This window comes from Rhinoderma darwinii, unplaced genomic scaffold, assembly GCF_050947455.1.
Source record: "Rhinoderma darwinii isolate aRhiDar2 unplaced genomic scaffold, aRhiDar2.hap1 Scaffold_457, whole genome shotgun sequence".
NCBI classification, from domain to species: domain Eukaryota; kingdom Metazoa; phylum Chordata; class Amphibia; order Anura; family Rhinodermatidae; genus Rhinoderma; species Rhinoderma darwinii.
The window spans coordinates 225,146-241,174 of NW_027463980.1; the positions used below are offsets into that span (position 1 = coordinate 225,146).

At 46.0% G+C, this 16,029-nt stretch overlaps 8 non-coding genes across 8 annotated transcripts; all 8 read right to left on the reverse strand.

The window, feature by feature from the left end:
* Positions 1–4,832: 4,832 nt before the first annotated feature.
* Positions 4,833–5,023, reverse strand: LOC142717705 (U2 spliceosomal RNA). The gene has a single exon (XR_012872072.1). It is a non-coding gene; the product is annotated as a U2 spliceosomal RNA (small nuclear RNA).
* Positions 5,024–6,323: 1,300 nt separating this feature from the next.
* LOC142717707 (U2 spliceosomal RNA) lies at positions 6,324–6,514 on the reverse strand. Its single transcript, XR_012872073.1, has one exon. It is a non-coding gene; the product is annotated as a U2 spliceosomal RNA (small nuclear RNA).
* Positions 6,515–7,802: 1,288 nt separating this feature from the next.
* LOC142717709 (U2 spliceosomal RNA) lies at positions 7,803–7,993 on the reverse strand. Its single transcript, XR_012872075.1, has one exon. It is a non-coding gene; the product is annotated as a U2 spliceosomal RNA (small nuclear RNA).
* Positions 7,994–9,285: 1,292 nt separating this feature from the next.
* Positions 9,286–9,476, reverse strand: LOC142717710 (U2 spliceosomal RNA). Its single transcript, XR_012872076.1, has one exon. It is a non-coding gene; the product is annotated as a U2 spliceosomal RNA (small nuclear RNA).
* A 1,292-nt stretch (positions 9,477–10,768) lies between these two features.
* LOC142717711 (U2 spliceosomal RNA) lies at positions 10,769–10,959 on the reverse strand. The gene has a single exon (XR_012872077.1). It is a non-coding gene; the product is annotated as a U2 spliceosomal RNA (small nuclear RNA).
* Positions 10,960–12,247: 1,288 nt separating this feature from the next.
* Positions 12,248–12,438, reverse strand: LOC142717712 (U2 spliceosomal RNA). Its single transcript, XR_012872078.1, has one exon. It is a non-coding gene; the product is annotated as a U2 spliceosomal RNA (small nuclear RNA).
* Positions 12,439–13,726: 1,288 nt separating this feature from the next.
* Positions 13,727–13,917, reverse strand: LOC142717713 (U2 spliceosomal RNA). Its single transcript, XR_012872079.1, has one exon. It is a non-coding gene; the product is annotated as a U2 spliceosomal RNA (small nuclear RNA).
* Positions 13,918–15,197: 1,280 nt separating this feature from the next.
* LOC142717714 (U2 spliceosomal RNA) lies at positions 15,198–15,388 on the reverse strand. The gene has a single exon (XR_012872080.1). It is a non-coding gene; the product is annotated as a U2 spliceosomal RNA (small nuclear RNA).
* Between the last annotated feature and the right edge of the window lie 641 nt (positions 15,389–16,029).

Below are 16,029 nucleotides of genomic sequence, written 5' to 3' on the forward strand. Positions count from 1 at the left end.
ATTACGACCCGCAATAACGGGTGTTTTTACGGTCGTGTGCATGATGGGAGCACGGCTCGGAAAAACGAACGGCTGCCCGTGCTCATCTCCTGAAATAATCTGTGCTGCCTTAAACTCTGTGGACAGGTCAGGATCCTGTTTCTTTTAAATGCTGCTAGGGAACCCGCTCGATCCACTATATAAGGCTACGCTACAGTGCAGCATTTAAAAGAAACAGGATCCTGACCTGTCCACAGAGTTTAAGGCAGCACAGAGTATTTCAGGAGATGAGCGTGCAGATTCAGTGCTGTTGTGAACTCTGCTCTTACCATTACGTAGCTCTCAGTCTGTTATCTCTCCTCCACTCCTGTCCTCAAGAACACCTTCACATGATTGGCAAGTCACCACGTAATGGTAAGAGCAGAGTTCACAGCAGCACAGAGTATTTCAGGAGATGAGCGTGCGGATCTTGTGCGTGGTGGTGACTTGCCAATCATGTGAACGTGTTATAGAGGACAGGAGTGGAGGAGATGTAACAGACTGAGCTACGTAATGGTAAGAACAGAGTTCACAGCAGCACAGAGTATTTCAGGAGAGGAGCGTGCAGATTCAGTGCTGCTGTGAACTCTGCTCTTACCATTACGTAGCTCAGTCTGTTACCTCTCCTCCACTCCTGTCCTCAATAACACCTTCACGTGATTGGCAAGTCACCACCCCGCACAAGATCCGCACGCTCATCTCCTGAAATACTCTGTGCTGCTGTGAACTCTGCTCTTACCATTACGTGGTGACTTGCCAATCATGTGAAGGTGTTCTGGAGGACAGGAGTGGAGGAGAGGTAACAGACTGAGAGCTACGTAATGGTAAGAGCAGAGTTCGCAGCAGCACTGAATCTGCACGCTCATCTCCTGAAATACTCTGTGCTGCCTTAAACTCTATGGACAGGTCAGGATCCTGTTTCTTTTAAATGCTGCACTGTAGCGCAGCCGTATATAGTGGATCGAGCGGGTTCCCCAGCAGCATTTAAAAGAAACCGTGTTTGTGTATGTGTGTGTTTGTGTATATATGTGTGTTTGGGTATGTGACTTTGTCTGTTTTTGTTTTTATATGTGTGTGTGTATATATGGGTGTGTTTGTGTATATGTGTTTTGTGTATATGTTTGTGTATATATGGGTGTATTTGTGTATATGTTTGTGTGTAGATGTTTGTGTGTGTTTTTGTATATGTGTATATGTGTGTATATGGGTGTGTGTTTGTGTGTATATATGGGTGTGTTTGTGTATATGTGTTTGTGTATATGGGTGTGTGTTTGTGTGTATATATGGGTGTGTTTGTGTATATGTGTTTGTGTATATGTGTGTTTGGGTATGTGTGTTTTTGTTTGTATATGTGTTCGTGTATGTGTGTATAACTGTGTGTGTGTGTGTTTGGATATGTGTGTTTTTGTTTGTATATGTGTGAGTTCGTGTATATGTGTGTGTTTGTCTGTTTATGTGTGTGTGTATATCTTGTTGTGTTTGTGTATATATGTGTGTGTCTGTGTATGGTTGTTTGTTTGTGTGTGCGTGTATATATGTGTGTAGGTGAGTAGAAGTATTGGTATTGTTCACATTGATAACTGTTTTTTTATGTTGTTGCAGATTTTGATGTACCGATTGGACTACATCTACGATTCGTTGGACTACTGCGTAGATCTGCGTTTTTTCAAATTTTAATAAAATGGTTAACGAGGGTTTTGTTGGGGATTTCTTATTTCAATAAAAAAGAATTGTCTTTGTGTTTTTTTTTTCAAACTTTATTAGTGCCTAGATAATGGCAGTTGGCTGATTGACAGCGTCCATTATTAAGGCGGTACTTAGTGTTAGCCGGTGCAGAGGCTAGCACTAACCACCCATTATTACCCCGGTACCCACCACCACCAGGGGTGCCGGGAAGAGCTTGGTACGATCCAGTACCCAACCATCTGTTGTGATGGTCGGGTACTGGGGCGGCCGTAGGCTGGTATTATGAGGCTGGGAAGGGCCAAAATCAGTGGACCTTCCCACCCTTGTAATGCTAGGCTGCTGCTGCTGTGTTGTATCGGGCTGGTTATAAAAATGGGGGGGACCCCCACGTCGTTTTTTTTTGGAATTTAACAAATTTAGCAATAGACGGGTCCCCCACATTTTTAATAACCAGCCATATACAAGGCCGCAGCAGTCTGGCATTACATGGGTGGGAAGGGCCACTGGTTTTGTCCATTCCCAGGCTAATAACACTGTGTTGTATGTGGCTGGTTATGATAAATTGGGTGGAACCCCATGTCTTTTTTAAAAAAAAAATGTAAATAAATAAATAATTTAAAAAAATGACGTGGGGTCCCCCCCCACTTTTATAACCAGCCAGATACAACACAGCAGCAGCAGCCTAGCATTACAAGGGTGGGAAGGTCCACTGTTTTTGGCCCTTCCCAGCCTCATAATACCAGCCTGCGGCCGCCCCAGGGCCCGACCATCACAACAGATGGTCGGGTACTGGATGGTACCTGGCTCTTCCCGGCACCCCTGGTGGTTTTGGGTACCGGGGTAATAATGGTGGTTAGTGTTAGCCTCTGCACCGGCTAACACTAAGCCTCGCATTAGTAATGGATGTTGTCACTCAGACAGCGGCCATTACTAAAGTGGTAATAATAAAATTTGAAAAGAAAAAGACAAAGATATAGATAAAATATTTTATTGAAATAAAGCACCCCCAACACAACCCTCATTAACCATTTTATTGTAGAAAAAAAACCGTCATCGAAGTAGTCCTCGAAACCGACGTAGTCCAAACACCAAACCTGTAAAAAAATAAAATAATGAAATAAAACATGTTGTAGGCTTAGATTCAGTTTAATGTGTGATACTGACTGTTATACCATGTATAGAAGCCTGCCGCGAAGTTGACTTAGATACAGGGCGCCAGCAGACAGTATCATACATGGCCATACAGACATATATACATGCAAACTATCATACATACATGCATACACACACACATGAAAACATACATACATACAAACAAACATGCAAAGATACATACATACATATATACAAGCATGCACAAATATACATGCAAACATAAATACATGCAAACATAATTACATACATGCACATATATAAACATACATGCAAACATACATGCAAAAATAAAAACATGCAAACATACATACATGCACATATATACATACATACATGACAACATACATACAAACATACATGACAACATACATACATGCAAACATACATACATGCAAACATACATACACACATGCAAACATATATACATGCAAATATACATACAAACATGCACATGTATACATACATGCCAACATACATGCAAACATACATGCACATATATACATACATACATGACAACATACATACATGCAAATATACATACATACACACATGCACATATATACATACCAACATACATGCACATATATACATACATGACAACATACATACATACATGACAACATACATACATATATATATATATATATACACACATGCAAATATACATACATTCATGCAAACATACATGCAAACATACATACAAATATACATACACACATGCACATATATACATACATGACTACATACATACATACATACATGACAACATACATGCAAAAATACATACATGCAAATATATACATGCAAATATACATACAAACATGCACATATATACATACATGCCAACATACATGCAAACATACATGCACAGATATACATACATACATACATGCCAACATACATACATGCCAAAAAATAATAATAATACGTTCATACTTACTTTCCTCCTGTCCGGCCTCCAGCGATGACGTTTCATTCATGTCGCCGCTGCAGCCTGTGATTGGCTGCAGAGGCGGTCACGTGGGATGAAGCGTCATCCTGACGTGCGTGACCGCCACTACAGCCTGTGATTGGCTGCAGCGGCGAAAGGGATGAAACGTCATCGCTGGAGGCCGGACAGGAGGAAAGTAAGTACGAACGTATAATTTTTATTTTTTTATTACATTTAAATGGTATTTTCCGCGCGCCGAGCATGTACTGTGAAGGTTGCTGAAAGAGTTAGTGCAGCCCATTAACTCTATCAGCACCCTGGACAGTAGCATGCTCGGCGCACGTAAGTGACAGGTTCGGTCAGAACTAGTTCGGTCCGAACCGAACTTTTTTGTGAAATTCGGCGAACTAGCCGAACCGAACTTTTGATAAGTTCGCTCATCTCTAATAGTAACAAATCCAAATTGCTGCTCTCTTTGTAGGCAAGCAAGGCTTTGTTGCAACTGCAATTCTTACTTCTTCTTGAAATGTAGGGACGACAGTACATTCCATCACATCCATCTAGTGTACACAGGTAGGTCCATTGTGGCGGGCAGGCGAGCGGGCGGGCTGCTTTATTGGCTGTTTGCTGTTCCCCTACTCCACTCCACTATTTGACTGTTGTGCTGCATCAATCAATCAATCAATCAATCAATCAATCAATCAATCAATCAATCAATCAATCAATCCATCAATCAATCAATCAGTGGCTGGCTCAGGTGCAGCTCTTTAACTTACCTAAAAGGGAGGGCGGAGAGAAGACAAGGAAGGTGAATGAGGTGTTCCAATGTGAAATGCCGGAAACACAGAAACACAGACGACACACAACAAGAGGTGGCAATCTATTCATTAATTGCATTTAATCAATGAGCTCATTATCACTCATGCATTGTCCAACAGGTGTTGAAATAATGGGATTAAAAGGGGAGATCCCTTCAGAAAGACAGAAACAATAGCAAAGACAAAAAACACTTTTGGAATCTGCTTTTAGTCAACACATAAGGAAAGGGTGCACCGGTCCTGGAAATACTGCAATACCAGGTCAATGCGTGGAGTGGACAGAGCAAGCTCTATTTCCATCTCCCTGTTCTAAAAATCCATTTAATATATGGTCCCCAGATAGGGGACGTATCAGATATTAAACTGATAAGAACAGATACTACACTTGATCTTAGCCAAAAGGCCGAGAAGCGATAACCCGAACGGGCCGCGCGTTGCCCGAGCCTGCCCGATACTGCTGTTCAGCCCTTGCAGCGATTCAGCCTACTTCTAGGCAATTCCATGGGGCCCTGCAGGCTCACACACTCACAGCTACACGGGAGGTGAATAAAGGCCGGAGAGGAAGCCAGACAGGATTTGCTTCTTTTGCTTGCACCACAATGCAGTGCTGAAAGAGGAGGAATCTACATAAAAACGCCTTCCTGGCAACGCCCAAATGCCCTGCTGCCATGCAGATAAACACTGGCAGCGGCAGCAAGTGCATGCCCACAGCCACCCCTTGTTCCTTCACACCTTGTATCAGCTGTAATCCAGTCCAGTCCAGTGCTGCCTGCTGAGCAGCACTGACCAACACTGCCTGGGCCCAGGCTTTTATCTCTGAGGCCCCATTATGATGTCAGAAAGCTGGCTCTGGAATCCTGAGGGCTCCACTATGACACGTGCAAAGTTCCGTCTGAACTTTATATAAGACGGTGAGGCTCAGTCAGTCACTCAGTGTTGCCTGAGAGGGCAACACTGCAACAGCCGGCCGCCAGGCTGTCTTTTTTTTGCACAGCTAGTTGCCTCCAGGAGGCCACAAGAGGGAGACAAGGGACTGCAAAATGGAAAATAGGCATCCACCAACTTTACAGACAACTTCTCCTTGCTCCTACAACCTCCATCCTTGCACAGTTTGTTATTCTTCTAGGTAACATAGTAACAAATCCAAATTGCTGCTCTCTTTGTAGGCAAGCAAGGCTTTGTTGCAACTGCAATTCTTACTTCTTCTTGAAATGTAGGGACGACAGTACATTCCATCACATCCATCTAGTGTACACAGGTAGGTCCATTGTGGCGGGCAGGCGAGCGGGCGGGCTGCTTTATTGGCTGTTTGCTGTTCCCCTACTCCACTCCACTATTTGACTGTTGTGCTGCATCAATCAATCAATCAATCAATCAATCAATCAATCAATCAATCAATCAATCAATCAATCAATCAGTGGCTGGCTCAGGTGCAGCTCTTTAACTTACCTAAAAGGGAGGGCGGAGAGAAGACAAGGAAGGTGAATGAGGTGTTCCAATGTGAAATGCCGGAAACACAGAAACACAGACGACACACAACAAGAGGTGGCAATCTATTCATTAATTGCATTTAATCAATGAGCTCATTATCACTCATGCATTGTCCAACAGGTGTTGAAATAATGGGATTAAAAGGGGAGATCCCTTCAGAAAGACAGAAACAATAGCAAAGACAAAAAACACTTTTGGAATCTGCTTTTAGTCAACACATAAGGAAAGGGTGCACCGGTCCTGGAAATACTGCAATACCAGGTCAATGCGTGGAGTGGACAGAGCAAGCTCTATTTCCATCTCCCTGTTCTAAAAATCCATTTAATATATGGTCCCCAGATAGGGGACGTATCAGATATTAAACTGATAAGAACAGATACTACACTTGATCTTAGCCAAAAGGCCGAGAAGCGATAACCCGAACGGGCCGCGCGTTGCCCGAGCCTGCCCGATACTGCTGTTCAGCCCTTGCAGCGATTCAGCCTACTTCTAGGCAATTCCATGGGGCCCTGCAGGCTCACACACTCACAGCTACACGGGAGGTGAATAAAGGCCGGAGAGGAAGCCAGACAGGATTTGCTTCTTTTGCTTGCACCACAATGCAGTGCTGAAAGAGGAGGAATCTACATAAAAACGCCTTCCTGGCAACGCCCAAATGCCCTGCTGCCATGCAGATAAACACTGGCAGCGGCAGCAAGTGCATGCCCACAGCCACCCCTTGTTCCTTCACACCTTGTATCAGCTGTAATCCAGTCCAGTCCAGTGCTGCCTGCTGAGCAGCACTGACCAACACTGCCTGGGCCCAGGCTTTTATCTCTGAGGCCCCATTATGATGTCAGAAAGCTGGCTCTGGAATCCTGAGGGCTCCACTATGACACGTGCAAAGTTCCGTCTGAACTTTATATAAGACGGTGAGGCTCAGTCAGTCACTCAGTGTTGCCTGAGAGGGCAACACTGCAACAGCCGGCCGCCAGGCTGTCTTTTTTTTGCACAGCTAGTTGCCTCCAGGAGGCCACAAGAGGGAGACAAGGGACTGCAAAATGGAAAATAGGCATCCACCAACTTTACAGACAACTTCTCCTTGCTCCTACAACCTCCATCCTTGCACAGTTTGTTATTCTTCTAGGTAACATAGTAACAAATCCAAATTGCTGCTCTCTTTGTAGGCAAGCAAGGCTTTGTTGCAACTGCAATTCTTACTTCTTCTTGAAATGTAGGGACGACAGTACATTCCATCACATCCATCTAGTGTACACAGGTAGGTCCATTGTGGCGGGCAGGCGAGCGGGCGGGCTGCTTTATTGGCTGTTTGCTGTTCCCCTACTCCACTCCACTATTTGACTGTTGTGCTGCATCAATCAATCAATCAATCAATCAATCAATCAATCAATCAATCAATCAATCAGTGGCTGGCTCAGGTGCAGCTCTTTAACTTACCTAAAAGGGAGGGCGGAGAGAAGACAAGGAAGGTGAATGAGGTGTTCCAATGTGAAATGCCGGAAACACAGAAACACAGACGACACACAACAAGAGGTGGCAATCTATTCATTAATTGCATTTAATCAATGAGCTCATTATCACTCATGCATTGTCCAACAGGTGTTGAAATAATGGGATTAAAAGGGGAGATCCCTTCAGAAAGACAGAAACAATAGCAAAGACAAAAAACACTTTTGGAATCTGCTTTTAGTCAACACATAAGGAAAGGGTGCACCGGTCCTGGAAATACTGCAATACCAGGTCAATGCGTGGAGTGGACAGAGCAAGCTCTATTTCCATCTCCCTGTTCTAAAAATCCATTTAATATATGGTCCCCAGATAGGGGACGTATCAGATATTAAACTGATAAGAACAGATACTACACTTGATCTTAGCCAAAAGGCCGAGAAGCGATAACCCGAACGGGCCGCGCGTTGCCCGAGCCTGCCCGATACTGCTGTTCAGCCCTTGCAGCGATTCAGCCTACTTCTAGGCAATTCCATGGGGCCCTGCAGGCTCACACACTCACAGCTACACGGGAGGTGAATAAAGGCCGGAGAGGAAGCCAGACAGGATTTGCTTCTTTTGCTTGCACCACAATGCAGTGCTGAAAGAGGAGGAATCTACATAAAAACGCCTTCCTGGCAACGCCCAAATGCCCTGCTGCCATGCAGATAAACACTGGCAGCGGCAGCAAGTGCATGCCCACAGCCACCCCTTGTTCCTTCACACCTTGTATCAGCTGTAATCCAGTCCAGTCCAGTGCTGCCTGCTGAGCAGCACTGACCAACACTGCCTGGGCCCAGGCTTTTATCTCTGAGGCCCCATTATGATGTCAGAAAGCTGGCTCTGGAATCCTGAGGGCTCCACTATGACACGTGCAAAGTTCCGTCTGAACTTTATATAAGACGGTGAGGCTCAGTCAGTCACTCAGTGTTGCCTGAGAGGGCAACACTGCAACAGCCGGCCGCCAGGCTGTCTTTTTTTTGCACAGCTAGTTGCCTCCAGGAGGCCACAAGAGGGAGACAAGGGACTGCAAAATGGAAAATAGGCATCCACCAACTTTACAGACAACTTCTCCTTGCTCCTACAACCTCCATCCTTGCACAGTTTGTTATTCTTCTAGGTAACATAGTAACAAATCCAAATTGCTGCTCTCTTTGTAGGCAAGCAAGGCTTTGTTGCAACTGCAATTCTTACTTCTTCTTGAAATGTAGGGACGACAGTACATTCCATCACATCCATCTAGTGTACACAGGTAGGTCCATTGTGGCGGGCAGGCGAGCGGGCGGGCTGCTTTATTGGCTGTTTGCTGTTCCCCTACTCCACTCCACTATTTGACTGTTGTGCTGCATCAATCAATCAATCAATCAATCAATCAATCAATCAATCAATCAATCAATCAATCAGTGGCTGGCTCAGGTGCAGCTCTTTAACTTACCTAAAAGGGAGGGCGGAGAGAAGACAAGGAAGGTGAATGAGGTGTTCCAATGTGAAATGCCGGAAACACAGAAACACAGACGACACACAACAAGAGGTGGCAATCTATTCATTAATTGCATTTAATCAATGAGCTCATTATCACTCATGCATTGTCCAACAGGTGTTGAAATAATGGGATTAAAAGGGGAGATCCCTTCAGAAAGACAGAAACAATAGCAAAGACAAAAAACACTTTTGGAATCTGCTTTTAGTCAACACATAAGGAAAGGGTGCACCGGTCCTGGAAATACTGCAATACCAGGTCAATGCGTGGAGTGGACAGAGCAAGCTCTATTTCCATCTCCCTGTTCTAAAAATCCATTTAATATATGGTCCCCAGATAGGGGACGTATCAGATATTAAACTGATAAGAACAGATACTACACTTGATCTTAGCCAAAAGGCCGAGAAGCGATAACCCGAACGGGCCGCGCGTTGCCCGAGCCTGCCCGATACTGCTGTTCAGCCCTTGCAGCGATTCAGCCTACTTCTAGGCAATTCCATGGGGCCCTGCAGGCTCACACACTCACAGCTACACGGGAGGTGAATAAAGGCCGGAGAGGAAGCCAGACAGGATTTGCTTCTTTTGCTTGCACCACAATGCAGTGCTGAAAGAGGAGGAATCTACATAAAAACGCCTTCCTGGCAACGCCCAAATGCCCTGCTGCCATGCAGATAAACACTGGCAGTGGCAGCAAGTGCATGCCCACAGCCACCCCTTGTTCCTTCACACCTTGTATCAGCTGTAATCCAGTCCAGTCCAGTGCTGCCTGCTGAGCAGCACTGACCAACACTGCCTGGGCCCAGGCTTTTATCTCTGAGGCCCCATTATGATGTCAGAAAGCTGGCTCTGGAATCCTGAGGGCTCCACTATGACACGTGCAAAGTTCCGTCTGAACTTTATATAAGACGGTGAGGCTCAGTCAGTCACTCAGTGTTGCCTGAGAGGGCAACACTGCAACAGCCGGCCGCCAGGCTGTCTTTTTTTTGCACAGCTAGTTGCCTCCAGGAGGCCACAAGAGGGAGACAAGGGACTGCAAAATGGAAAATAGGCATCCACCAACTTTACAGACAACTTCTCCTTGCTCCTACAACCTCCATCCTTGCACAGTTTGTTATTCTTCTAGGTAACATAGTAACAAATCCAAATTGCTGCTCTCTTTGTAGGCAAGCAAGGCTTTGTTGCAACTGCAATTCTTACTTCTTCTTGAAATGTAGGGACGACAGTACATTCCATCACATCCATCTAGTGTACACAGGTAGGTCCATTGTGGCGGGCAGGCGAGCGGGCGGGCTGCTTTATTGGCTGTTTGCTGTTCCCCTACTCCACTCCACTATTTGACTGTTGTGCTGCATCAATCAATCAATCAATCAATCAATCAATCAATCAATCAATCAAGCAATCAATCAGTGGCTGGCTCAGGTGCAGCTCTTTAACTTACCTAAAAGGGAGGGCGGAGAGAAGACAAGGAAGGTGAATGAGGTGTTCCAATGTGAAATGCCAGAAACACAGAAACACAGACGACACACAACAAGAGGTGGCAATCTATTCATTAATTGCATTTAATCAATGAGCTCATTATCACTCATGCATTGTCCAACAGGTGTTGAAATAATGGGATTAAAAGGGGAGATCCCTTCAGAAAGACAGAAACAATAGCAAAGACAAAAAACACTTTTGGAATCTGCTTTTAGTCAACACATAAGGAAAGGGTGCACCGGTCCTGGAAATACTGCAATACCAGGTCAATGCGTGGAGTGGACAGAGCAAGCTCTATTTCCATCTCCCTGTTCTAAAAATCCATTTAATATATGGTCCCCAGATAGGGGACGTATCAGATATTAAACTGATAAGAACAGATACTACACTTGATCTTAGCCAAAAGGCCGAGAAGCGATAACCCGAACGGGCCGCGCGTTGCCCGAGCCTGCCCGATACTGCTGTTCAGCCCTTGCAGCGATTCAGCCTACTTCTAGGCAATTCCATGGGGCCCTGCAGGCTCACACACTCACAGCTACACGGGAGGTGAATAAAGGCCGGAGAGGAAGCCAGACAGGATTTGCTTCTTTTGCTTGCACCACAATGCAGTGCTGAAAGAGGAGGAATCTACATAAAAACGCCTTCCTGGCAACGCCCAAATGCCCTGCTGCCATGCAGATAAACACTGGCAGCGGCAGCAAGTGCATGCCCACAGCCACCCCTTGTTCCTTCACACCTTGTATCAGCTGTAATCCAGTCCAGTCCAGTGCTGCCTGCTGAGCAGCACTGACCAACACTGCCTGGGCCCAGGCTTTTATCTCTGAGGCCCCATTATGATGTCAGAAAGCTGGCTCTGGAATCCTGAGGGCTCCACTATGACACGTGCAAAGTTCCGTCTGAACTTTATATAAGACGGTGAGGCTCAGTCAGTCACTCAGTGTTGCCTGAGAGGGCAACACTGCAACAGCCGGCCGCCAGGCTGTCTTTTTTTTGCACAGCTAGTTGCCTCCAGGAGGCCACAAGAGGGAGACAAGGGACTGCAAAATGGAAAATAGGCATCCACCAACTTTACAGACAACTTCTCCTTGCTCCTACAACCTCCATCCTTGCACAGTTTGTTATTCTTCTAGGTAACATAGTAACAAATCCAAATTGCTGCTCTCTTTGTAGGCAAGCAAGGCTTTGTTGCAACTGCAATTCTTACTTCTTCTTGAAATGTAGGGACGACAGTACATTCCATCACATCCATCTAGTGTACACAGGTAGGTCCATTGTGGCGGGCAGGCGAGCGGGCGGGCTGCTTTATTGGCTGTTTGCTGTTCCCCTACTCCACTCCACTATTTGACTGTTGTGCTGCATCAATCAATCAATCAATCAATCAATCAATCAATCAATCAATCAATCAATCAGTGGCTGGCTCAGGTGCAGCTCTTTAACTTACCTAAAAGGGAGGGCGGAGAGAAGACAAGGAAGGTGAATGAGGTGTTCCAATGTGAAATGCCGGAAACACAGAAACACAGACGACACACAACAAGAGGTGGCAATCTATTCATTAATTGCATTTAATCAATGAGCTCATTATCACTCATGCATTGTCCAACAGGTGTTGAAATAATGGGATTAAAAGGGGAGATCCCTTCAGAAAGACAGAAACAATAGCAAAGACAAAAAACACTTTTGGAATCTGCTTTTAGTCAACACATAAGGAAAGGGTGCACCGGTCCTGGAAATACTGCAATACCAGGTCAATGCGTGGAGTGGACAGAGCAAGCTCTATTTCCATCTCCCTGTTCTAAAAATCCATTTAATATATGGTCCCCAGATAGGGGACGTATCAGATATTAAACTGATAAGAACAGATACTACACTTGATCTTAGCCAAAAGGCCGAGAAGCGATAACCCGAACGGGCCGCGCGTTGCCCGAGCCTGCCCGATACTGCTGTTCAGCCCTTGCAGCGATTCAGCCTACTTCTAGGCAATTCCATGGGGCCCTGCAGGCTCACACACTCACAGCTACACGGGAGGTGAATAAAGGCCGGAGAGGAAGCCAGACAGGATTTGCTTCTTTTGCTTGCACCACAATGCAGTGCTGAAAGAGGAGGAATCTACATAAAAATGCCTTCCTGGCAACGCCCAAATGCCCTGCTGCCATGCAGATAAACACTGGCAGCGGCAGCAAGTGCATGCCCACAGCCACCCCTTGTTCCTTCACACCTTGTATCAGCTGTAATCCAGTCCAGTCCAGTGCTGCCTGCTGAGCAGCACTGACCAACACTGCCTGGGCCCAGGCTTTTATCTCTGAGGCCCCATTATGATGTCAGAAAGCTGGCTCTGGAATCCTGAGGGCTCCACTATGACACGTGCAAAGTTCCGTCTGAACTTTATATAAGACGGTGAGGCTCAGTCAGTCACTCAGTGTTGCCTGAGAGGGCAACACTGCAACAGCCGGCCGCCAGGCTGTCTTTTTTTTGCACAGCTAGTTGCCTCCAGGAGGCCACAAGAGGGAGACAAGGGACTGCAAAATGGAAAATAGGCATCCACCAACTTTACAGACAACTTCTCCTTGCTCCTACAACCTCCATCCTTGCACAGTTTGTTATTCTTCTAGGTAACATAGTAACAAATCCAAATTGCTGCTCTCTTTGTAGGCAAGCAAGGCTTTGTTGCAACTGCAATTCTTACTTCTTCTTGAAATGTAGGGACGACAGTACATTCCATCACATCCATCTAGTGTACACAGGTAGGTCCATTGTGGCGGGCAGGCGAGCGGGCGGGCTGCTTTATTGGCTGTTTGCTGTTCCCCTACTCCACTCCACTATTTGACTGTTGTGCTGCATCAATCAATCAATCAATCAATCAATCAATCAATCAATCAATCAATCAATCAGTGGCTGGCTCAGGTGCAGCTCTTTAACTTACCTAAAAGGGAGGGCGGAGAGAAGACAAGGAAGGTGAATGAGGTGTTCCAATGTGAAATGCCGGAAACACAGAAACACAGACGACACACAACAAAAGGTGGCAATCTATTCATTAATTGCATTTAATCAATGAGCTCATTATCACTCATGCATTGTCCAACAGGTGTTGAAATAATGGGATTAAAAGGGGAGATCCCTTCAGAAAGACAGAAACAATAGCAAAGATAAAAAACACTTTTGGAATCTGCTTTTAGTCAACACATAAGGAAAGGGTGCACCGGTCCTGGAAATACTGCAATACCAGGTCAATGCGTGGAGTGGACAGAGCAAGCTCTATTTCCATCTCCCTGTTCTAAAAATCCATTTAATATATGGTCCCCAGATAGGGGACGTATCAGATATTAAACTGATAAGAACAGATACTACACTTGATCTTAGCCAAAAGGCCGAGAAGCGATAACCCGAACGGGCCGCGCGTTGCCCGAGCCTGCCCGATACTGCTGTTCAGCCCTTGCAGCGATTCAGCCTACTTCTAGGCAATTCCATGGGGCCCTGCAGGCTCACACACTCACAGCTACACGGGAGGTGAATAAAGGCCGGAGAGGAAGCCAGACAGGATTTGCTTCTTTTGCTTGCACCACAATGCAGTGCTGAAAGAGGAGGAATCTACATAAAAACGCCTTCCTGGCAACGCCCAAATGCCCTGCTGCCATGCAGATAAACACTGGCAGCGGCAGCAAGTGCATGCCCACAGCCACCCCTTGTTCCTTCACACCTTGTATCAGCTGTAATCCAGTCCAGTCCAGTGCTGCCTGCTGAGCAGCACTGACCAACACTGCCTGGGCCCAGGCTTTTATCTCTGAGGCCCCATTATGGTGTCAGAAAGCTGGCTCTGGAATCCTGAGGGCTCCACTATGACACGTGCAAAGTTCCGTCTGAACTTTATATAAGACGGTGAGGCTCAGTCAGTCACTCAGTGTTGCCTGAGAGGGCAACACTGCAACAGCCGGCCGCCAGGCTGTCTTTTTTTTGCACAGCTAGTTGCCTCCAGGAGGCCACAAGAGGGAGACAAGGGACTGCAAAATGGAAAATAGGCATCCACCAACTTTACAGACAACTTCTCCTTGCTCCTACAACCTCCATCCTTGCACAGTTTGTTATTCTTCTAGGTAACATAGTAACAAATCCAAATTGCTGCTCTCTTTGTAGGCAAGCAAGGCTTTGTTGCAACTGCAATTCTTACTTCTTCTTGAAATGTAGGGACGACAGTACATTCCATCACATCCATCTAGTGTACACAGGTAGGTCCATTGTGGCGGGCAGGCGAGCGGGCGGGCTGCTTTATTGGCTGTTTGCTGTTCCCCTACTCCACTCCACTATTTGACTGTTGTGCTGCATCAATCAATCAATCAATCAATCAATCAATCAATCAATCAATCAGTGGCTGGCTCAGGTGCAGCTCTTTAACTTACCTAAAAGGGAGGGCGGAGAGAAGACAAGGAAGGTGAATGAGGTGTTCCAATGTGAAATGCCGGAAACACAGAAACACAGACGACACACAACAAGAGGTGGCAATCTATTCATTAATTGCATTTAATCAATGAGCTCATTATCACTCATGCATTGTCCAACAGGTGTTGAAATAATGGGATTAAAAGGGGAGATCCCTTCAGAAAGACAGAAACAATAGCAAAGACAAAAAACACTTTTGGAATCTGCTTTTAGTCAACACATAAGGAAAGGGTGCACCGGTCCTGGAAATACTGCAATACCAGGTCAATGCGTGGAGTGGACAGAGCAAGCTCTATTTCCATCTCCCTGTTCTAAAAATCCATTTAATATATGGTCCCCAGATAGGGGACGTATCAGATATTAAACTGATAAGAACAGATACTACACTTGATCTTAGCCAAAAGGCCGAGAAGCGATAACCCGAACGGGCCGCGCGTTGCCCGAGCCTGCCCGATACTGCTGTTCAGCCCTTGCAGCGATTCAGCCTACTTCTAGGCAATTCCATGGGGCCCTGCAGGCTCACACACTCACAGCTACACGGGAGGTGAATAAAGGCCGGAGAGGAAGCCAGACAGGATTTGCTTCTTTTGCTTGCACCACAATGCAGTGCTGAAAGAGGAGGAATCTACATAAAAACGCCTTCCTGGCAACGCCCAAATGCCCTGCTGCCATGCAGATAAACACTGGCAGCGGCAGCAAGTGCATGCCCACAGCCACCCCTTGTTCCTTCACACCTTGTATCAGCTGTAATCCAGTCCAGTCCAGTGCTGCCTGCTGAGCAGCACTGACCAACACTGCCTGGGCCCAGGCTTTTATCTCTGAGGCCCCATTATGATGTCAGAAAGCTGGCTCTGGAATCCTGAGGGCTCCACTATGACACGTGCAAAGTTCCGTCTGAACTTTATATAAGACGGTGAGGCTCAGTCAGTCACTCAGTGTTGCCTGAGAGGGCAACACTGCAACAGCCGGCCGCCAGGCTGTCTTTTTTTTGCACAGCTAGTTGCCTCCAGGAGGCCACAAGAGGGAGACAAGGGACTGCAAAATGGAAAATAGGCATC